This window comes from Pinus tabuliformis, chromosome 9 (genome assembly GCF_031772625.1).
Source record: "Pinus tabuliformis cultivar Carrire ecotype Pingquan chromosome 9, CPIR1, whole genome shotgun sequence".
Taxonomy (NCBI): Eukaryota; Viridiplantae; Streptophyta; class Pinopsida; order Pinales; family Pinaceae; genus Pinus; species Pinus tabuliformis.
The window spans coordinates 1,495,045,175-1,495,070,411 of record NC_142307.1 but is presented as its reverse complement, the minus strand read 5'-3'; positions in this window follow the sequence as shown (position 1 = coordinate 1,495,070,411).

The following is a 25,237-nucleotide window of genomic DNA, read 5'->3' as shown; positions in this document are numbered from 1 at the left end:
ACCTCTGTCCTCTCGTCCGGGTGACGGGCCATGACTGCGACCCATCGCATCAGTTTGGGCTCTCGAGGAAGCCCAGCTCCAACAGTAAGGTGCCGTGGGATCAGCATAGGAACCCTCTCCAGGCCAAACCTCACGACCAAAGCCCCATAACCAAAGGTCTTTAGCCGTCCACTCTTGGCCCTGGTCAGTTGGCCTTTCACATTGGCCAGCAAAGCATTGCACCAGTTGAAGATGGTGCCTTGAAAGCAATCAACTGCCATATGAATCTGGGATCCGGTGGCAATATGTAATGTGGCAGCTCCGCAAAGTCTGGTGACAGTAAACGTAATCACCATGAGCTCAGGACCGGATATGGTCTTTATGTCTATCCCTTTGTCTCTAGCCTGGCTGTTGCAGTACTCTAGCTGGAGGCTATCGACAGACTCGCCACCTAGCCTAGTCCCGTGCAGAGTCAAGTCTTCACCTCTCTTAGGCAAACCAGTCAAGAAATAAATGTCCATCAGCTCGATTTCAAGCTGGTGGCCACCAATAAAAAAACACTGGTCCTGTATGCTCCATCTGTCAACCAGCCACTGTAAGAAATCCACTTGAGCCCTCATGTCAGGAATGGTCCAGAATTTGTATAGTCTGCACGCCCTCAAAGCATCAAGTGAAGGCTGATGATTCCATGCAGCAGCATCCACATCCTCATGCTCTCGTTCACGCCAATCTAGCATGATGTACTCTCTGCATCAAGTATAAAGATTAATTAAATTGCTAGAAAATATTTTGATTGGTCCATTTTTAGAATCTTTGGGTTTAAAACCCTTGCGGCGGGGTACGCACCGTCCGAGTTAGACACAATGCGTGGGTCCGCACTTTGTCTACATGGAAGGTGTGGACCCCGTGCTTTTTCCCAATGGAGAAAAAGTTGGGGTCCGCGGGTCCGCAATGGTAAACTTGCGGACCCCCGCGCGCAGGTTTTGCGCCTAAAAACCCTCCCAGAAAATGAAATGGAGGACTAAAACAAAAAACTAAACGGTTGAAAATGAAGAGTAGGATGATGTGGATTACCTGGAGAAGACGGCGCTCGATTCCGATGGTTGGATTTTGCACAATCTTCACGGGAAGTTTTCTAAGCAAAAGTACTATTTTCTCACCCAAACTTAAACGGTAAAAATGAATCGACAAAGGCCCTTTTTATAAGTTTTTTGAGTAAATAAATCGCAAATTTGTTTATGTTTCACTTTAAAAAGGTATTTTGCGACGCTTTTATCTATTTCAAACAGGTATGAGTAATGTTTGTGTTTTTGTGCAGAATAAAGGATTATTCACGCGAAATCTATCGTTTTCCACAGAAAAACATGTAGAGTCATCTTTAAGCTCTTTTCTGACTCCTAAAACATGAAAAGATTACCGAGTGTTTCTTTTAAACTCGTTAAAATGGAATTAAAAGACGGTCCACTTACAGCTCTTTTCCGACCGTAAAAACGTGAAAAGATTGCCGGATTTTTGTCGTTTCGAGTTTGATATTGGCTATAAAACGACGTGCCATTGATCACTTTTTTACTTTTTCGGGTCAAGGGCACTAATAACGAAAAGTACTCCTTGGTCGTAAAAGATCAAGCGGTTCTCTCAAGTATTATTTTATACTTTTTTGGGCTTGGGAGACACAAATTTACGAAATAGGTCAACCCTGGAGTCTTCTTAAGTTTTTTCAGACTCTCTAAAATTGAAAAACGCCGAGTTTCTCCTATACTGGACTCGTTAAAATTTCACAGTAAAGGACCTGTTCAATTACAAACAAGAACGAACCACTCCTTCTTAGGGTTCGAATTTAAACTAAGTTGGACTCATCCGAAGGATGAGCTTATAATTAAGCAAATGCTATCCTCGTCAAGCTTGTGAAAAATAAAGAGGTACTTGCCAGAAATGGTGGGGGAAAAGAGGGAAAAATGAGTCTGTTTGTCATACTTTGTAACCACTCTTGAACACGACACTTTTATTCACCTGGGTTGGGAAATCCTTTGCCTAACAGTTGATCAAACCACATTGAAAGTGTTCAGCGGGTTTCTGGGTATTAACTTTGGCTCAACTGTCACCAAGCCATCTGTTGTGTCGTTATGTGTTCAAGAGGTCACTGCCAATAAGCCATTCATATGTAAAATATCTGTCATCCATCTTGACCATCCCTGAGTCAGTCCTTGCAACTAAATTTCTTCAACTTGATCCGTGATTTCGTGTTGTGGGCTTGCCTACGACGGATCGCTTTCTATCGACATCAGCTCATTATCTAGAAAGATGGTCTAGGAATTGTTAGTACCTTGAGATCTGCATGCCTCAATGGCAGGTTTCTCGCCTTTGACGATAGTTTACATCATTGACTTTCGATCGAAGGATTCCATGATATGTTCGACATCAACACATTTATTCACATCTCATGGATTGTACTGGGTACTTTGAGAGCCATTGACATCACTGGTGGTTTCTCTCACACTTGTTAACAATTTACATCATTGACTCGTAATCAAGTGGTTTCTACCATGTTCGACATCAACACATTTATTCGCATGGATAGAATCGTACTATTTCGGGAAGTAGAAATGAAGACCCTGGATCTAGTTTCCACCATCCAGGATGCGAGGAATTTTGTATTCATTATATTGTGGACTATTCATAAATAGATGGCTGCGTCCATACTGTGTTCACATGAGTCTATACTTGTGATGTTTTACAAGATCATTCCTATATCAGAGAAGTAGATAGTTTTCTAGTTAGTTTTGATCTGAGTATGGGAATGCCTACCTCAGCGATGATATGATCTCATATATATATCTTGCATTGAATGTTTTTACAGGTTTCGACCAGGCTCTCCACAAGATGATCCTCGAAATGATGAAGTACTTCAGTCTTCCTATATGACAAATGAAATCCTCATCTACTACAGACTTCGTACTTTAGGGGGCAATCTGTTACACAAAAATATCGTCACTATGATTATTTACAGTCAGTATGGGTCTATCATCACTTGTACTGTCCTCCTAAGCAAGTCTAAGACCTCAGCTCTTCAAATCAAGCTTTGGAAATGGGACAAAGACATTAAAAATCAATGTAACTCTGGTTCCGCACTTTCTCTCATGGTCACCTGTGGTCCCGCACCTTCTGTGTACAAAAGTTGTGTACCTACCCGCTCTGTCCCTAACGGTGTAGGTGCAGACCCCTGTGAAAGTCAAAAGGCGCAAGTTTTATCTTAAAAAACTCACTTTGGATTAATTCTAGAGTCTTCTAGAAGGAATTTTGACGTGGATTGTTCGCTCTGAGGTGGTTCATGCATCCCAAAAGAGAAGGAGCTAATCCCTTGACTAAAGGATCTATCCCTTTGAAGGAGGGCTTTATCCCTTTGAAGGAGGACCTAGTAACTTCCCTCCATTGCACTGTAAATACAGGAATTGGGGTGAGGACTAGAGAGGTTAGAAGCTGAACATTTTGAGGGTAAATGCTAGTGAAATTAAGAATTCCTAATTGAGCTTAAGAGGAGAGATCACATACCTTTTTGGCTTCATTGGGGAGTGAGTGAAACTTGTCAAAGTAGAGGAGACTTCTTGTTGGACCCTGGGAGGAGCTTGTACAGCGTCAAGGCGAAGGTTGTAAAGTTCTTCTTCTTTTGAATTAATACAATCAAACTCATTTTTCTCAACAAGTATCTTATGTTATTTGTTTCATGGACTCCTTGACTTTCATGTTAAATATGTTTTATGCAATTGGTTTTTCAGGTGCTATTTAATTTGTTTGCCTTATTTGTGTTTGCAGATTCGCGAAAAGGAGCTCATTTGGATCAAAGGAGCGAGGGCATCCACAAGCTTGCATTGGAACAAAGGTAGGCCCTAAAACACTTGTTTGATATTGTTTATTAAAGCATATTTAGAGAAAGATAGTGTCTAGTTGGTTTGCTTGTCATTAGGTCTTCTTTAGATTCTAGGAAGGTCTATCTTGTCCGCAAGATCGACTCGTTCCGTGTGACAAGGAGTATATACAAAAGCTGTAGAATCAGTCTTGGTCTCTTGAGGCTCATCAGTTTGGAGACAGTCATCATAAGATTCAGAAGAAGGGCCTTGATCAAGATCAAAGGCATGCAAATATTTTGTATTCAAAATTTTTAAAGGGAAAGAATTAAATGCATGTCTAGGATCTTTTCTCGAATACAATATACTTTGTAAATCCTTCTTGACATTGTCATGAAAAGAGAAGAAATAATTTATAACAAAGAACATAATGTCCTAGATGAGATTCCAACTTGAATACCTGATCTTTCCATATTGTCCTTTCATGTTTCTACTGGTCAGGTTCATCCTCCAGTGGAGTCCTTGGATCTGATCTCGAAACTGATTAGAGTCGTGAGGTGAATGACTTCAGCCTTCTGGTTTTTGATTGTTGTCGACCATCAACAATCAGATCTAAACTTGATACATTTTACTAAGGAACATAAAACTGTGTCCCCAGTATGGTCGCCACTATGTTATCACCTAGATTGACCTCAGGCTGAAGGGAGGCAATGCCAGGGTAACCACAAACCAAGCTTAGCCAAGTGGCTAGCCCTACTATGTCGGGAGAGGGCTCTCTCTGTAAGGATCTCAGTTAAGATGACTAGATCAGGTAAAGGATTTTAGGCTAGGTATAGTAGCACGAAATTTTTGATTGGATTTTGTAGGGGTTTTGCGGGATCAGGAGGAGCTGGGCAGTTTAGGCCTTGGAAATTAGGTTAGAAATGTAGGGTGTTCTATGGGGCAAGGTAGGAATAGGATTTAGCACTCTTGGGCTTGATGAGGTGAGATGTTTAAGACTAGTGAGAAGCTAAGAAGGGAATGTGATAGTCATGGATCCTTCCTAGACTGCATAAAACATGAAATGATGAATGATTTCCCAAGGAAGAGCACTGATACAATGGATTCTACCTATCAAACTTGAAAACATTCAACCTGAAGCAATCAAGTGATAGATGGCATACATAAAACATATAAACATATAATCATAGAAGAAGAAACTATACTAGAACTCCATACCATAGGGATCCCATAAAAATAGTTGAAAATCTTATTAATTTCCTGCCAAACTCCTTACGAAAGGTGTACAATCAATGTCTAAGCATCCCGCTGAGTCCAACCAACAAAATGACTAAGAAAATACATGATATAGTCCTCAAAACATCTAATCCTAGCCTTAGGGGTCAAATCCATGAGAGGAGGAGTAGTTGCACAAAAGACTGAACTGAAAGCTAAAGACTAGGGTGGTCAAACTGACTCATCCCTAATATGAAGCAAACTGATTCACTACATGCCACTTAGGCCATTCATCTGATGTATTTACCCTAGGTAACAAAAATACACTTTAATTAAATCATAATTATGAATTAAATCAGTGAAAAATGAAAATCCCATAGGCGAGAAGTATATTTTGAGAGAAACAATGGAAAATTTGGCTGCTTGTCAAGTGCGCAGCACTAGTGTCAAACGCGCAATGCCTGATGGAAGTTCGTAGTGCCATGTTCAAACTCACTTCTGACTGCCTTCCTGATGTCCAAATTGAGCCTAGGATAGTGCGTTGGAAAGCTTATCATGTCTAGTTTCTAGATCTATCTTTATTTTTCAAAACGAGCTTGATTTGACCCTCGAAAATTTGATTCTCCCAAGACTAGTCAAACGCGCAGCGTGTGGTCCAAAAATGAAGCAGAAATGTGAATTTTTTTCTAGTTTTTTGCCCTTTCCACCGACCAGTTTTGCCTTCCAACACTGGAAACATGGTTTTCCTCACTATCTTAAGCCTTCTAAATCCAATGTTGGTGGCCATTACTCGAAGAAATGCCTCCAAAATGTGGGCAGCGTCTAGGACGTTGCGCGTTTGACCAAGCTACTGATATAAAATTGCCTAAGAAAACATAGAAAAAGACAATATTTGCTAAAATGTGCCAGAGTCTTCAAAATTGGTCAAGGAGCTGATGTTTTGTGTAGATAGGCATGGATTGAAGCCTCTGCAAGTTTATCAAGGTTTTCCTTTTTACATTTCTTCAATAACTTCTCCAAGTGATCATTAATGGCCTGAAGCCAACCTTCCTTGTCTTCTTTGATCATATGATCATCAAGCATAGCTTCATCAACTATCTCTCTTTGCCTTTGCCCTTTAAGTTCCAAGGCTTTTTTCAAACCTCTGGTTCTAGGTCTGCCTCACTGTATGGTTTTTTTTCTTCTTCTGCCATGGTGTTTTAATGTCAAACCCTAGGGAGGTATTAGGTTGTTGGAATTTATGTAACGGAGGAGGGGATAGGGAGTATTAGTATGATGGATATGAGGGTTGGGGTTTGGGAGCCTAGGTAGTTGTAGCACCTAGGGCTTATGATTTTGGGACAAAGGTTTAGAGAGTGTTGGATGTAAAGGTTTAGGGAGAGGGAAGGAAGGTATAGGGGAGTATATGCAAGGGATTGTGAATACAAGGATAATGTTGGGGAATCTAGGGTTTAGATGTGAAATTAAACCAAATCTTCAGTAAAACATTTCAAACACTTAGAAATTGACATGAGGAGGAAAAGGCATATCCCTTAGCTACTAATTACTTGTCTTGAGGTTGAAAGAACTTTAGTAGAGCTGAGGAGGTGATTTTAGCTCTCCTGGACAAATGTGCAGCGCCGTAAGGAAACGCGCAGTGCCAACTTCAAATAAACTTTTGAGTGACTTCCCAATGTCCAAATTGAGCTTGGAATAGCTCACTGGAAATATTTTCGAGTCTAATGTCTAGAACATCTTGAATTCCTCAATTTGTAGATCACTGGCCCTGTCAAAATCCCAATCTCCCAAGACTGGTCAAAATGTGCAGAAAGAGGCTGGTAAAATGCAGAGTGATGTTGCAGTCAACGTTTGGAGGTCTTCCACAACTCCAAATTGAGCTCATGATAGCTCATTGGAAATATCTCTATGTTTAGTTATCATTTGACTCATCAAGAAAGTCTTTTGGACATTTCAGCTAGGAGAAATCTTGATTTTCCCAAAGTCGCTCCAGAAGTGCAACAACTCTCCTGATGCAACTGTATTTTTAACATTTCTCTAAAACCATGAAACTTGTGTAAAAAGTGAAGGACTTTTTTCTTCCTTGGCCTATTTTGGACAAAAGCCTCTCCCACATTTTCCAAATTCTTCCCCGTTTAGTCTAAAACATACTTTGCAGAAAACTGGCCCTATGTATGGCAAATGATTTGTCCCTTTGAATGACTTATTGAAAAATGATGAAGACATGATGTGTATGAGTTGGAATGGCCTCATACTCACTGAAATGAACTCCCTTATGCCTCATATACTCAGATGTCTCTGATTCCATAGCCAACCCTAGCTCAATGGGTGAGAAAATTAGGGTTTAGTGCTTGTGGAAAATGATGATTTGGACACCCTTGGGAAAAAACAACTCCCTTTGGCATGCACTTAACCCTTTGAAACTTTGCCCTTTCACTTGACTATTTCCTTTGAAAAATTGATCTTTTGATGATCTGGCATCTTTGGAACACTGAGTTAATAGCTTGGGATGGTGAAATTATTACATTTGAAAGACATAAAATTACATAATGAAATAAGCATTTCTATTTACAAATCACCTTCACATGGTGAAGGGATGTTACTTGATCACCCTTCACTTGTTGGCCTTATGCAATGGAATGGAACCTTGGCAACCCTAATGACCTAATGAAACCTTGAAAAACCCTAAAGACCTAATGAGACCTTGAAGGACTGAATTTCATGATGACATAATGACTGATACAAATGGCATGATAAAAATAACTTTATGGATGATGTAAAATCAACAAGATATGAAACTATGCTAGAAAGTAATCACATTTAGGGAAGAGTGATTTTTTTGCACTAGGACTACCATCAATGACTAATTTTTTGCATGACCTAGTGGAATGATAAAAATTTGCTGAATCGAACCCCTAAAATGATATGAAAAGAGGATTTTTGATCACTGATGGCAGGATGCAAATACTGATGCTAACAAAGTCTATGCTCAATCTACCGCGCCCATGGAAAAACTGCTGAAGAAGGATGCAACATTTTGTTGGGATGGGGAATGTTAGTGCAGCTTAGTTGTGTTAAAATAAAAGATGGTGAGTACGCCAATCTTGGTATTTCCCAATTTCAGGAAGGAGTTTCTTGTACATGTGGATGCTTCTTGCATTGCGCTAGGTGTAGTACTAATACAGGCATGTGAAGGAAAACTGGACAATAGAGCGCGAGGGGTTATGGCCTATGCGCTACAGAAACTCAGTCATTATCTATTAGGGGGACATTTCTAAATGTACATGGATCATTATGCCTTAAAGTACCTGTTCAACAAGCCTGTGTTGTGGGGAAAGAATTGCAGGTGGTTGTTATTATTTCAGGAATATGATTTTGAAGTTGGTGTGAAGCCCGATCGGTTGAATGTCATTCCATACCACCTATCTAGGATTGAAACACGTGAGGAACCCAGTAATTTGGAGGAAGGGTTTTTAGACGTGCATCTCTTTATAGTATGTGTAGCAAATGCCCATTTTGCTGACATTATTCAATTCTTAACTATAGGGATGGTGCCTGAAGGGTATACACCTCAGTAGATGAAAGAAGTAGTTGTTCGTGAAGCTGATTTTTCGGTCATTGCAAGACATTTATGCAAAATTACTGCAAATAAAATATTGCAGAGATATGTGCCAGAATTTGAGCATGATAGTATTCTTGTTGAAGCTCATGGGGGAGCTACGGGAGGCCATTATGCCGGAAGAGAAACTACGCAGAAGATTTTACGCTCAGGATTATGGTGGCCTACATTGAACAAGGATTGTAAAGCATACTATAAGGCATACGATGCATGTCAACGGACTGGCAGACCATCACGGAGGGACTAACTACCACTACATCATCAGGTATCTTTGCAGGCATTTGACAAATGGGCAATCGATTTTATTGGGCCAATTCAGCCACCTAAAAAGAAAACGGGTGCACACTACATTATTGTTGCTAGGGAATATCTAACTAGATGGGGGGAAGCACAATCGATGAAGGATTGTACAGTGGCTACTACCGCAAAGTTCTAATTTGAATATGTCTTAATAGGTTTTGGATGTCTGAAAGTACTAATGAGTGATAGGGGAACACACTTTTTGAATGAAACGATTAGCATGATGATGGATGAATTTTAGATCTACAATTAGAAGAGCATACCATATCACCTGTAGGCAAATGGGATAGTCAAATCTTTTAACAAAATTTTGGAGAATGCATTGAAAAAGGGTTGTAGCACACAATGGAATGACTAGGACATGCACGTACCTGGAGTACTATGCGCCTATAAGACAACCTGTAATAAGTTGATAGGGAAGACATCATCCAATTAGTCTATGGAGTCGAAGCAATGATGCTTATGGAGTACATTGTACCTAGTTTGTGCATAACAGCCTTGACTTTGATGGCAAAACACGAGGCCTTGGAGGAATGACTTGCACAACTAATAGAGTTAGGGGAGGACCGATTTCTAGTGGGATTCCACCAACAAGTATAGAGGAAATGTGAAAAATCATAGCATGATCACCATATCAAGCTTCATACTTTCAAAATAAATGATCTTTTGTTGTTATATGACAATAAGTTCACCAAAGTTTTGGGTAAATTCCATATGCATTGGTTACGACTGTATATTGTCAAGGAAATTATAGAGGGTGGCGCAGTTCATCTCGGGAAGCTGAATGGTGAACCTTTTCTGCGAAACATGAATGGGAGCCGAATGAAGATGTATACGGGGGATCCTGCCCTTGTGCAATGACTATATGAATGCAGGACAACCTTAGTGCTCCAGGAAGTTGCAAGGGAGTGCAGGACTTTAAAATACACTGGCCGATTGGGGGGACATGGCAGCAACTAGGTTGCGAGAAGATTGACAAGGGTGTACCAGATGACGTTGCACTGAGGACGCTACACCATGGATGAGGGAGCCATGCAACTGAACCCAAAAATAGCCGTTGGAGTCACTGTAGTTGATTGGAATGATAAGATCATGTTAGGAGGAGTGGACATGTGGAAATTAAGGAAAAAATATTAGAAAATATGCCACCAAAGGTGCATTTATGATGAAATTATGGAGGGAACGGTCAGATTTCAATCCAAAAATCGCTATAAGTATGTCCTATTTGTCTATAAATAAACACTTTGTTGTCTACAAATTTCTTACATGCAACGAGAAGATTGGGAGGTCTTTTTCAAACACCGAAGGCTCGATCAGTATTGTGATACATTACGCCGAGTTTCTTTAGAGAGGATATCTAACACTATGAGTTTTATGGTCATGGTGTCTGAGGCCGCAGCTCCGGAAGTTGTGGGCATAGAAGCTACAATAATAGTACCTATGGCACCAAGGTGGCCTAGGCCAAAACAGTCTGCTTCTAAGCCAAAGCAAAAGAAGCCGGTCGTAGAACCACTGCATCACTCGCCCATAAACCATCCGCAGTAGGTGTGGCAGAAGGGAAAAATGGATAAGCAAAAGCAACCTTTTTTTCGATTAGACCTAGATGAAGAGGAACTACACCAAAGGATTGAGGAGTTTGATGCCAAGGACGTTGAACTAATCACTATTCTTTTGGCATATGTGCCTCCATAAAGAGGACAAGAATTGGTTACCAAAGACCCTGATTCCAACAAATTTTCAATTGCTATGCTACTACTCTGAGTAGAAGTTCCATTTGAGGGTATGCTCCTAATGCGCATACCAACGTTAAACATGGAATAATGGGACCTCGCCGAGCAAGTGAAATTTGCGCATTTAGTGAAAAATCAATATATGTCCCGCATATTCTATGAAGATTCAAGGGTCACGTAGCTAGAACCAATGAAATGATTCTGAGGAGTTCAGCTAGCAGGACTGTTAAACATGCTATTAATTCCGCATTTTCACCACTCCAACATCAATACAGCGTGCGTGCGATATTTTTTGACATTAGTGAATGATGGGTGTTTATGGCTATGTGAGCTTATCCCCATCATGGATATGTTAATCCATCGGATTACTAATATTCCATATAAAGGAGTTGACCTGACAAAGGAATTTGCTGGAAAAACTAAGGAAAAAATCTCTCAGAACGCATGAAGGCCGAGTTCAGGCTTGTAAAGGGAAAGCGTATATATTATATCTGCTCCATAACAAACCAGGGGGTATAATTTGTGGTCCAAATTGTAGTAGGAAAGATAATACAAAAGTGTCGCGCGAATGAAGTGCCCGTGTTGGTCATTTCATTTGCGACGCAATGTGGGAATGGGGTCCAGTATAACTCGGGCCATTATCTCTGTAGAGAATTTTTGGCAAACTGTCAGGAGGCGTAAGAGGAGATCAAGTTGTTCCATTATGCTTGGCTCTTATTGTAATTATTTTGGTGGCATGGAGGCTTCCGGAGGACAGTCAGTTTCCTCCACTGAATGAGACCCTCCCAGAGGAAGCGAAGTTCACTTTGTTGTGGTAGACAAATGATGTGAAATATATTACAGAATCCAATTTTTTTTTGGTATTCATGGAGATGGACATCTGCATGGCTGTCAAAGAGAGGTCAAGGGTATCTCCCACCTTATTAAAATAGTTGAGGTCCTTCACAGAATTTAAGGCAGACTTTCACAATGTCTGGATCTGCGGGCAGAGAGACCCTCGAGAGGTATGGAATAAGTTTCCTTACTTAGTGATCAAAACAGATCTAGAGGAGGTTGTGGGTGGATGGCCAACAGAATGGCATGAGTATACCCAGTTGGATGTCAGGACAAGCAAAGTAGGAGAAAGCTCTTCTACGCAGACCTTTTCTATGAAATAGAAGAAGGAAAAAGAACATGCAATCGCGCAGGAGAAGGCTACTAAGTAGAAGAAACAAGAAGTTGCTTCTAAGGCAGTTGTGGAGGAAGGGTGGGTTGTGAAGTAGTGTGCTACTAAAGAGGAGGATGAGAAGGACAAATAAGATACTGAAGCAAGAAAAAAATCAGCTTCACAGCACACTCATGAGTAGGAGCTATCTACACAGGGGGGCGATGGGGGTGAGGAGGTGTCCACCCACTTTAAATTCCATGAGCACACAAAAGAGACAATAACATATCCACGAAGGAAGAGTAAGTAAGATAAGGAATCGCAGGTGGAACCTGTTGTGCTCACAGAGGGAGATTTAGATGAGATCGAAGACAAGGTTCGTGATACGACATCCAAGCTATGGTCGCACTTTGAGTAGCAGTATATGCCGATACTAGGGAGTGTCTAGAAGGATCTATATGAACTGGACATCCAGGCAGGTAGGATCCAGGTGAGCATTGGGCAAGCGAGCATGGTGCAAGCGATCCTGATTCAAGTCAGCGCAAGTGTTCCAGAAGTGGAACATATGTTGGACCCAAGGATCATTCCTTTACCAAAAGGATCCTTGTGAACATATAACTAGGAAGATAGTAGCGCACTAGAAAATATCAAGGGTATTGGGGTCAATGTGGTCACGTTTCTGCTCTGGTCCCTCGACGCATTACATCAGGGAGTCTCAGATGAGCTGCAGATCAGGGAGTAGCACACCCTTACGGTCCTTAGTGAGTATAAAGTCAACAATGAACAAATGTATGAGGAGAAGACATAGGTGCTAAAGGAGAAAGAGGAAATGAAAGTGTGAAGCACAAACCTGGAGAGAGTAATTGAGAAATCTTGTCAAATAGTTCCAGAATTTCGTATCCCAGATGATGCATAGGTCGAGACAAAAGTTAGCAAATTAGCAGTTGTGATGTATGATGCCAAAGATAAGGTTGGATGAGTCACTTTCGAGTTCTAGATGAAGATAGCTGAACTCCACCTCAAGCATCAACCAACCACACCACCAGAAGTTCGGGAACAAAGAGGTGTAGCTATAAAAGAATCAATGGGTCGACTAGATGTCGCAGTTCATGGTTGTAACAAGCTATTCAGTTAGGCAATGGGCCTATGCGATACATTGCAAGAGGACCCTATGCTACAACAGTTGAACGTGGTGATCAGGGAAGCAAAACAAAAATATGATGAAATCAGTATTAATGTGCGGATGTTGGAATCATTCCATCACTTTGTGCACTTGTAGGAAGGAAAGGTGATTCAGATGCAGATCTAGAAGTTGTAGAAAAATTAGTCCCTGCTAAGAGATCAACTTCACCCTTCGATAGAGGAAGCTGGCCAACTTTCATAGAATATTCTTGAGAAGTTGAAGGCCATGGAGCAGACCAAGTCGACTAAGCAACTTGCAGTGGAAGGGCCAACCATAGAGAAATTGGTCTAGGAGTTACAACAAGCAGCCGAACAGAGTACCACGAAGCTTCAAACATTGACCAAGGCATTAAGCGATCTCTACCAGAAAGTGGAACAACTAGTTGAGTGACTCAAGGGTGAGTCACAATCTTTGTGTTAGGGGCCTATTGGGATGGCGTCCCTAGGGGTAGAATTGAATTAATTTAGTCATCTTTTGTAAAGAATTTTGTAAAATATGTAAAGTCTCCCTGAAATGCGGATGCGGAGCGCGTAGATCGATAGGAGTTATAGGGGTCTTAGTCCCTTGTTTTGGTTAGTTTTGAAGACTCACCCATGAGTCATGGGCCATGGTATTTTATTAGAAAAGCTATAAATAGTTTAGTCGTAGCGATTCCTATATATAACTTTTGATCGATAAGAATAGAAGTATGAATGAATCATGTTGTAAAGGGTTGATAGATAGGAAGGTTTTTTCCTATTAGTAGCGAAGGGAAAGCCACTATAGATAAGTGCACAGAGGCCTGGAAGCGTCCGCAGCTGAGTGCGTGGACTCGTACAGCTGAGTATGTGGGGTAGTTGAAGTCTGTACTGAAAGGTTATATTTAATAAAGATTGATTTTGGGTTGGAAATATCTGCATATGTATTTTATATGTTTCTCTATTTACCTATTTATCTTTCTTTAAATATTGTTTCGATTAGTTAATGTGTTTCTTCTTTATGAATTGGGTTAACTGAATATGTTTATGCTTATTAAAGATACTGAATGATCTTCGTGAAGTTATTGATCTAAACTAAGATAGGTATCAGAAGAGAAGACATGTTTGTGCAATGGGAGATTTAGGTCATAGGAACCTTAGAAAGCATGCTTATGTGTGCAAAAGTAGTGGGGCTATATTCCTAAGGCATGAATAATGCAATTTAACGATTTCATGAGGAATTGAAGGTGTTTAATTCCATATTTAGGGTTTAAGGTATATCGGAAGGCTAGATCTATGCGAAGGCACATTTAGGCCATAGAAGCTCATCACATCATCTCTAGATGCAGAAACTTGGTTCTTTCATCCCCCAATACTGCTTCGAGGGAGACTGCAACTTGTGGTCCACAAGATGTTTTCGAAAGGGCCAGCAGTGTAGGGTTTTGCTGGTTGGCACAACTAACTCTGAACCTGGGTTAGAACCCCTTATGCCAACAGGAAGGAAGTGCACAAGTGTACATAGGGTCCCTATAAAATAGGAAGTGTGCAATATTAGAGAGGAAAAAGCCAAGTTGCTACCCAATTAATGTCCAACCATGAACACATGTCATCCTACATGTCATCCCTTGTTAAAGATAAATGTACTATAAATAATAAGTGCTAAAAGTAGAAGTTGACCCTAAAGTGTACGAAATGTTGAGTAGGTAAGGCTAGGTAATTTGCATGTACTCCAATAAATGGAGCATGATGAAATAATATTATTGGTGGACATCATAATGTTGGTTTTAATACATATACATTATCATTAGAAAAGAGTTTGATTATTTATATATTTAATGGGTATTGGCCTATGATATTAGCAGTATTTTAGATGATTCACTGGTTCAAAGGACTCATTCATCATGGGCGGAGAAATGTGTGATATTTTTTTGTTCCATGGATTTTTTTTATAGCAAATAATAGGATCATACTCATTATCATTAAGTTTTAGATAAAAATCCCCAATTTTGGGGAATTATGTGACATTCAATAACCCTTTAATTCTTTTTATTTCATCTTAACTCTATGTTACTTATGAGATTGTTGGTTTGGATTTGTCTTCATAACTGTCAATTACTTTTTTGGATTTATCAATTTTTTTATTGATGCAAGAAACGCTTTGGGATGTTATATAAAATCAAATATTCATATACTTTTAGTAGGTTTTACGAACTAAAAAAAAATCAAATGTTGAGAGAAATTTAATGGGTTTATGCATATATGTGCATTTTTTTAAAGATATATCATAGCAAGGGTTTTTGGCACAAAATAATCTAACGCAGATGAGTTTTAAATACAAAAAATACTTGGATTATAAAAACACCACACTTATGTGTATAATATGCAATCCTCTAGGATATTTCCAAGCTATTTCTCGTATTCTTTGTCGTGTTATTGAGCACACCCTCCTTGAGATGAAAGTAGCCAATTCAAAATTAAATAAATCAAAAATTTTGAAAAATTTAGTTTTGATATTTATATTTATAATAATGAGGTAACTTGGGAGCCACAAGTGGTGAATCCAAAACTTTTTTGAGTGATAACTTATGACTCATAAGTGTTTATTAGGGAATCTAAACTTTCATTCAAAGATCAACTATGAAAAATGGATAAATTACGTTCCCCACTATGGGGGTGTCTAATGGAGGAAGTGGTAGGGAAAACCCATCTAGGTGGAGCAAAACGGAAATCATTGTATGAATTCTTATCTTCCACCTTCACATTCCCTATTAATTACCATATTTAATACAATAAAGAGAAGAAAAAGCAAGATTGAAGGCTATTTTATAAAGGATAAAAAATAAAATGTTGTTTATTAATATAATATTACACTTATAAATATGTTATAACAGTATTTTTGTCACCGTGACAAACACCCTACAAACGTATTCCTACATCTAGATTTTGGAGCCTCCTTATGGTCATGCCATCTTTCATTATGGCCATTGTAAGTGTCAAATCACTTTCTTTCACATGCCCATATCCTTGATGTATTTACATGCACAATTCCTTAAAGGAAGTCTAGTATTCAATGTGTGCTCTTGGAGGTCAAGCATTATACAATCCTTGATGGAAATCATTCCGCAGTCCTTGATGACAACATTTGCACAATTCCTAATGAAAATGACTGCGGAGTCCCTAGAAATAGTGACTATACAATCCTTGATGCCAATGCTTTTTCAGTTCTTAGAGACAAAGACTGTACAACCCTTATGGACATTTACAATGTGAGGGCATCATCTGTACATAGTTATTGCACACTCTTAGTTGACAATGAGATTGTACTTCTTCAATTAAGTCAATTCACTCTTAGCTCCTAGTTTCCTGACATGCACTAAGAACGCTCACCAATTGTGACCCTAATTTCATGACTTCTCTCCTTTAAAAAAGAGTCTAGTTCATAGCTCATCCTTATATTCATCTTTCTCTTTTGAGTTCTATTAATTGTACGATATAAGGATAATTCTCTCACTCATCATTATAAATGGCCCTACCTTTGGGTGAGTTTCTCAACTATATCTTTCACTTTTGCAAGTTTCTCTTTCACTTTCTTTTTCTCTTACAGAGTTTCACTTTCTTTGGTATTAGAGCTTCGAGGTTCAAACACTTGGATGGATAGGATAAATTTATATCATTTTTCATACATAGTAGTTGAGAAATGAATCGTGGTGGTCATTATGAACTGTGTGTTATCATGTTGTTTTTGGTATGTTATGATGCTAATATGTTGGTTGCTATGTAGCAGGAGATGTAGATTATCAGAGCGACGTTGCAGCACTAGACCTTAATGTAAGAGCAGATCTTCATAGATGTTTGTATGTTGGGAATGCATGTATGATATTTAATGGTTGTTATATGCATTGTAGTCATATATGCGACTGTTATTCTAATATGATTATGGCTACATGCATGATATATGCTAGTTGATGAGGGTCAGGGAATGTTTTAGGGGCTAATTTTCTATACTTTTTCCAAAAAAAGGATTCGCTAATTTCCATACTTTTGTAAACATGGTTTGCCCAAATTTTATAGAATGAAATTATTTTACCCGAAAAATCGCCAAAAGATTATATATAAACTATATAAAAATATTATAAATTTGAATATTTTTACAAAAATTTCTCCAAATATTTTATAGATTTCATATTATGGATTATTGGGATCCGCCAAGGTTTCTAAACTTTAAGATAAATTTCCATCCTTAAAATTTTCCTTGATGAGTGTGGTCATATGCACATGCGTTGGATAGTCATGTATGGTAGTTAATTTGTTATTATCTAGATTATAGTCATATGCATGATGCTTATGGTCATTTCACCTGATATCTTGACGTTATACGTATCATGATAAGATGGATTATCCAGTGTTGATGGTTATGGTTACGATATTCAGGTATGAGTCGATATATTTGTGATATTGTGGTGTACTAATTTGGACTAACTTGTGCATATGTGATAGCCTCCCCTGAGATACATTAAGATATGAGTTTTATTATGTTGTCTATGTGGTTTATCTGTATGCTCGTAGGAAATAGAAGGTAAAGGATGAAGAATAGAGTAGTGTATAATGGTTCGCATGAATCCCTTTACAAACCTAACGCGAAATATATGGAATCAAAAAGTGGAATGTTTTCAAGTACAAAATGTATAAGAAATGAAAATCAATTTTTTGAAAGTGTGGTTAAATTTAGTAGAGCTTTGGAGATCGGTCCACTATAGTAGCTTTGTCCTTATACCTTAGTGTGGACCATGGATAGTAGGTGGGTTATGATTATATGTTGTTTGAATGTTTGATTAATTTCATAAATGAATGCCTATAAGATTACGTGAAGGAATGATCTTGTTTTAAGACAATTCTACTAATACAATATGTGACAAGATAGATGATATGTACTTGAGTGCACGTGGGTGCTAGTTGTATTATTATGAATGATGAATGTGAGTTGATTGTAGATTATGACATGGTTGTTAGTCTTGGTAAAAGAGGATTTCAATTTAATAAACATGTTGTATGGATGTCTAGAACATGCGACTAACATATTTGAGAAATTATAGGGAAACATGCTTGGTATTAGCATGATAAGGTAACATTTGATTTCTATATATAACTAATATTTGGGTGATGTGATAGCGCATAATAAGACTCAATTACAACAAGGAAAAAGGTAAGCCAAAGGAATTGGGTGAGAACTCCTTTGGATATGTTTGGAAACCACAACTCCAACTGAATGAGTTCCGAATTATTTTTTACCTTCATTTTGTTTGACATTATGTCGATATATGTTATATTCATTCTCATGTATTTGTCAGGTATAATAGCTAGTTTCTAGTTATCACTCGATTTGTCAAGGAATTTGTCTCTTGAGATATGATAAATGTACATGTTCATTTATAGGTCAGTGTGATGGGTACATCAAGGTAAGGTAACCAATATAACGTTATGTTCATTTAGGCACTAAAAATTTTGTGTTTAGCATAGTATGATTTAGGGATTGCATGGCAAAAGAGACTACCATGCAATCTTGAAGAAGGCTCGGGTTGAGTTTTCCCTTCGAAGCATTGGGAACCCATGGGGTTGAGACATGGTGTTTGTTTCTAGTTTTTTTCTTTCGTTGTTTTGTGATTTTTTTGCACTTGATTTGAATTTATTATTGTATCTGGTGCATGTCCATGCCACCATTTTTTTCGTGTCGTATTGTTATTGGTTTTTCATGTTTTTCTTCTTGTTTGTTTCTTGTTCTTTCCTTTTATGTCTTCAGGGTATTGGGAAATGGTTGGGAAAAGAGGAAAGTTAATGGAACTCAGGGAGACATGAATGAAACCAAACAAGTAATGTAAGACCTGGATGAAACATGATGCATGTATAAGGGTAGATGAACGTAAGAATCTGATAGTTGGTTGAGATGGTTGGGTCCATTGGGCTAAATGGATGGTGGGAAGCCAATCATTAGAAAGGTAACGAGAATGGTAAAATGAATGGATTGAGGTAAAAAATGTCTTTGATATGTTGGGAATTGTTCTTTTCGATGTTGTGCATGTGATGCATGAATTTAGGGAGTTCCCTTAATCTTGATCTTATGAACATTGGTAATTGTGTTGTGATGATGAATATGCTATTAATTAGATATATATATACCATTATCTGATAGGGCTGTAAGGGACCATTCTTGTGGAGGAATGGTTAGTTATCCAGGTGAATATCATGAAGAGGTTCTTGGTATCAAGTGGGCTGAGTAGCCCTGACAAATCTATGAGGTCAATGTCATGTGGATATGAATTAATATTATGTTCTTATACTATGCCTATGTTTATGTTATGGTAGGTAATGTTGAGGGATATATCAATAGATTTAAGGAAGTGTGATCTATGACATGATGGGACAAGCTTGGATAGTGGAAAGACACTAAAAGAAAGGTTGCTTGTTAGAGATGGTTTTGTCACCAAATGTACAATATTGATGCTATTACATATGGTGCTATGTACATGTGGTGTTGTGCACATGTTGTACATCTGGTACTGTGTACATTTGGTGTTTTGTACATGTTGTACATGTGGTGCTATTTACATGTGGTGTTGTGCACATGTTGTACAAGTGGTCTTGTGTACATGTTGTACATGTGGTGCTATGTACATGTGGTGTTGTTCACATGTTGTGCAGGTGGTGTTGTTTACATGTTGTACATGTGGTGTTGTGCACATGTTTTGCAGGTGGTGTTGTGTACATGTCTGTTGGTTCCCTATAATACTAGTGATTACCCCATTACTATTGTAGTTATACCCCTTATTAATATTGTTCTACCCCTATTGCCCCCATATTGTTATTAATGTGCCCCATAGAATCCCTCTATTGTTATTTTTGTGGCTTTATATTATTATTGTTAGGTTGGCTGGATTATATTGTGACTCCTTAGACTCCTATATATAGAAAGGAGGTTTTGTCATTTGAATCATCCAAGAATTGTTCATTTATGTAATGTAAAGGAGGTTTCCCCCTCGAAGAGGCTGAATTCTAAGGCGTTGATCTATATTTTCTATCTTTTCTTGAGCTGGTTTCATAACATTTGGTATCAAAGCTTTGGATTCTAGGGTTTCGATGCTCCAAACAGGTCATTGTGGCATTTTCGCTATAACATTTTTCTGTGACGTTTCAGAGGTTGAAAAAAAACCCATTTGAGAAGAAATCGCGCTGAACCTTGGGTCCGAATTTCAGAGATTTTTTCCCTATATTTGTGGCGATATGATCTGAGGAAGTTGGTCTTTTTGCAGACTCCTGAATTACATTCCAAACAGGTGACCTGGGAAAAATCGTCATAACTTTCTTTCTGAGCATCGGATTGAAATTTCGTAAGAAGGTACAGAAAGAGGACGGACTGTAGTTTTTTTGTATATATTTTTCAGAGTCAAATGTCAAAACAGTGACACGTGGCACTTGATCCAAATTTGCTCTACTGAACTACTCTATAATCAGGTCACTGCGGGAGATTGTGCATAACCCTTTCTTGGAGAATCCAATTTGGATCAGACTAGTGGCATTGGAAAGAGGAAATAGAAGGCTACTACAGGTCACAACTTTAAAACTAGATGATTTGAAATTACAGAGATACATTAGATTCAATATCAGGCTTCTACAAAGTGAAAAAAGGTGTGTAGTTTTTTTTTAAATTTTTGCGTAAGCTTGATTTGAAGGAATTCAAAGGGCATATTAAAGCATTATTATCGGTAATTGATGCCGCGAGGAAAGAAAATGCAAACTCCTAGTAAGCAACCTGAAAGCTCTAACATGACTTATGAAGAAGAGGAAGAAATGCAACATGATATAGCAAAATTACGAGACCAAGTGCAACAAGTGTCACTTGCACAAAAAGGAACAGAATCTAAGATGGATGGTTTAAAGAAAGATGTAGAAGCTAAGATGGATGGTTTAAAGAAAGGCATAGAAGCTAAGATGGATGATTTGAAGATAGATTTGAAGACAGACATGGACGAATTGAAGAAGTTGCTACAAGAAACAGTGACTAATGGTGAAAGGGTAGTAAAGGAAACTCATGCTGAGAACAAAATAAATGATAATCATGATTCCATAGACTCTAATGTTGGATCGAAGACCCACCATATTCCAAAAATCGATATGAGGAAGTTTGATGGCAAGGATCCCGCAACATGGATATTACAAATGGAGCAATTCTTCGATCTCAATAATGTGCAAAACACACAAAAGGTACGTATGGAAACTTTATATTTGGAACCAAATCAGTTTATATGGTATCAATGGCTTTGCTCTCATAAACAATTTATCACTTGGACAATTTTTACGGAAGAATTGATAGCACATTATGAGGATACAAAAAGCAACACTTTTTTTAGCCGATTGATAAGTCTCAAACAAAAGGGTTCAATAATGGAGCACATTGAGGAGTTCCAAAGACTGAACATAAGGGTAAAAGATATTCCAGAGGAGCATAGGACTGATGTGTTCATAGGGTCTTTAAAGGATAATATCCAACATGATGTTCACCTTTGGGAACCTGATTCATTAGAGAAGGCATTCAGGTTAGCAAGAAAAATGGAAAGCAAAATTATGGCAACCAGGAAGCATACCACTCACAACTATAAAGACGGAAGTGTTGTTGCCCCTAGTCTTCCACAACCTATAAGGTTGACACCACAACAATTGGAAGAAAAAAGAGCAAAAGGGCTTTGTTACAGTTGTGATATCAAATACATTAAAGGTCATAAGTGTGCTGAGAAGAAATTATTCTACATAGATTGTGAAGAGGAAGATGAAAAGGAGCAAGAAAGGTCAAAAGAAGAGGATATACTTCAGGAACAAAGCTTAGATGAAGAGCAAATAAATTCGACCATATCTTGTAATGCATTGGTGGGAATTACCACTCCTTAAACCATCAAGATAGAAGGACAAATCAAGAAGAAAAAGGTAATAGTGTTGATTGATTCAGGAAGCACACACAATTTTATTCATTGTAAGGTAGCAAAAGAATTGAATTGCTTCCTATATCCAGCACCAGAGTGTCAAGTGATGATTGCAAATGGAGGAACAATAAATTGCTCTGGAAGGTGCCATAATAGCAAGCTATCCATGGGAGAATATGTATTGACTAGCCCAATGCTTTCCATTCCAATGGGAGGTGCTGATGTTGTACTAGGAGTCCAATGGCTACAATCCTTGGGTACAATAGCTTTTAATTTTCAAGAACTTTTCATCAAATTTTCTACGGAAGGAAAGGAAATTGAATTAAGGGGTATTGCAGGGAAACCAGGAAAGATAATCAGCTCTAATGGTATGACAAAGCTTCTAAAAAAGGATCAAAGCGGTGTAATTGCACAATTATGTTCGCTAGATGTTTTGATATCAGAATCATCGATTTCTCCAGACCTCCAAAAAGTCCTGGACAATCATTCCAAGGTATTTGAGACTCCCAAAGGTCTCCTACCTATGCGTGATCGTGATCATGCTATTCATATGATTCCAGGAAGTGTTCCTCCAAACATTAGGCCGTACAGATATCCCTATGTCCAAAAGAGTGAAATTGAACATATGGTTGCAGAAATGCTAGAGGCTGGTATAATTCAACCGAGTCAAAGTTCTTTCTCTGCTCCAGTAGTATTAGTACACAAGAAGGATGGATCATGGCGCATGTGTCCGGATTATAGGGAGCTCAACAAGCTCACTATTAAAGATAAGTTCCCCATTCCTGTCATTGATGAATTACTGGATGAATTTCATGGATCAATTTACTTCACCAAGTTGGATCTTCGTTCAGTATATCATCAAATCAGAATGAAGACTGAAGACATTCTGAAAAAATCATTTAGAACTCATGAGGGTCATTATGAATTTTTGGTCATGCCTTTTGGCCTTACCAATGCACCTTCAACATTTCAGGGTTTGATGAATTCAATTTTCAAACCATTCCTTAGAAAAATTTTGTTAGTATTTTTTGATGATATACTAATCGACAGCAAGTCTTGGAAGGATCATGTTGAACATGTCGACAGGGTGCTATAACTATTGGAGGAGAAACAATTATATGCAAAAAGATCCAAATGTTTCTTTGGAGTCCAGGAGGTGGAATATCTGGGTCATATTGTATCTCATGAAGGAGTTAAGGTAGACCCTAGCAAAATTAAAGCCATTAAGGAATGGAAAATCCCCACATCCATAAAGCATCTGCGAGGATTTCTCAGGTTGGCAGGGTATTATCGCAAGTTTGTTAAGAATTATGGGAGAATAGTAGCACCTCTAACAACATTATTGAAGAAAGATGCATTTTCATGGACTCTGGAAGCAACAAAGGCCTTTTAACATCTTAAAGAGGCAATGTGCCAAGCACCGGTCCTAGCTACACTGGACTTCACCAAAACCTTTGTTGTGGAATGTGATGCTTTAGGAAATGGAATTGGTGTTGTTCTAATGCAAGATGAAAGACCTATTGCTTTTGAAAGTCGTCCAATCAAGGGAATGTTTTTAAGCAAATCTATTTATGAGAAGGAAATGTTGGCAATACTCCATGCAATTAAGAAATGGAGACCCTACTTAATGGGAAGACACTTCAAGGTAAAAACGGATCATGATAGCCTTAAATACTTTTTAGAACAAAGATTATCCTCTGAAGAGAAAAAAAAGTGGGTCACAAGGATGTTGGGTTAGGACTTTGAAATCATCTACAGAAAAGGGAAGCAAAATGTGGTGGCAGATGCACTCTTAAGAAAGGATGAAGATGTGGAAGCATTGTTGTGTGCCATTTCTATTATTGAACCAGATTGGATAAATGAATCAAGGGAGGAATGGAAGAATGACGAAGAAGTGTGGGCACTTATTCGAAAGTTACAACAAGATTCCAGTACGTCTGATACATTTAGCTGGAAAAATGATTCATTATGGTACAAAGATCGCTTATACCTCTATAAGAATTCCCAGCTAAAACAAAAGATTCTTATGGAATTGCACACTTCTCCCTTAGGAGGGCACTCAGGATTTTTAAAAACTTACCACACGGTTAAGAAGGAATTTTTTTGGGATGGCCTTAAATCAGATATTCAAAAGTTTGTGGCAGAATGTTTGGTTTGCCAAAAAAATAAAGTTGAAACAATTAAGACAACAAGTCTATTACAACCTTTATCCATTCCAAGCCAACATTGGGAGGAGGCTTCAATGGATTTTATCACAGGTTTACCCAAGTCTGAGGGAAAGAGTGTCATCATGGTGGTAGTTGACAGGCTTACCAAGTATGCACACTTTTGTGCATTATCACATCCATTTAAAGCCAGTACAGTTTCTACTGCATTTATGGAAACAATTCAAAAGCTACATGGAAACCCAAAGATTATTGTAAGTGACAGAGATCCCATTTTCACTGGAAATTTTTGGACAGAATTATTTTCTTGTCTTGGTACTCAGTTAGCTCATAGCTCATCTTATCATCCTCAATCTGATGGGAAAACTAAGATAGTAAACAAATGTTTGGAAGGATATCTTCGTTGCTTTGTATCTGATAAATAGACATAATGGGTCAAATGGTTGCCTCTGGCTGAATGGTGGTATAACACTTCCTTCCATACAACAACAAAAATGACCCCATTTATGGCACTTTATGGGTATCAACCAGGGAAAATTTTAAGAACCCCCCCTAAATTTATAAATATATAAATGGGCGAATCTCCATGGTATATAGGAAAAATGGAAGGCGATTTTATCAATAATATAATATGTATATATAATTTTTTGGCGAATCTCTCACCAGACATGGCGAATATTTTACTCAATTATAAAATATTGTAAGATCTTGGCGAGTCTTTCACTAAATAATAAAACTTTGTAAAGTCCTAGTGAATCTTAGCATAGGCTACATGCTGGTTTAATTCCCCCATTTAAATAGGCTACATTCCAGGTGAATACCATGGGTCAATACCATGTGCCATTTTGGTGAATACCATGGGTCAATACCATGTGCCACTTTTGTTTTTATTAATTCTAATATTATGGTTAATAATGGTTTTTTGCATGGTATTAATAACAATCTAGTCCATGGTATTTGTCCCATAGTATTTTGGCTAGTCCATGGTATTTGTCCCATAGTATTTTGGCCATAGGTTTCAACTAAATATAACCCATTTTTTTAGTATTCGTAAATATAAGGTGACTTATGGAGTAAATATAAAAAAATGTTTTATTTGTTTACCATACCTCTCGTTTATTTATATTTTTATTAATT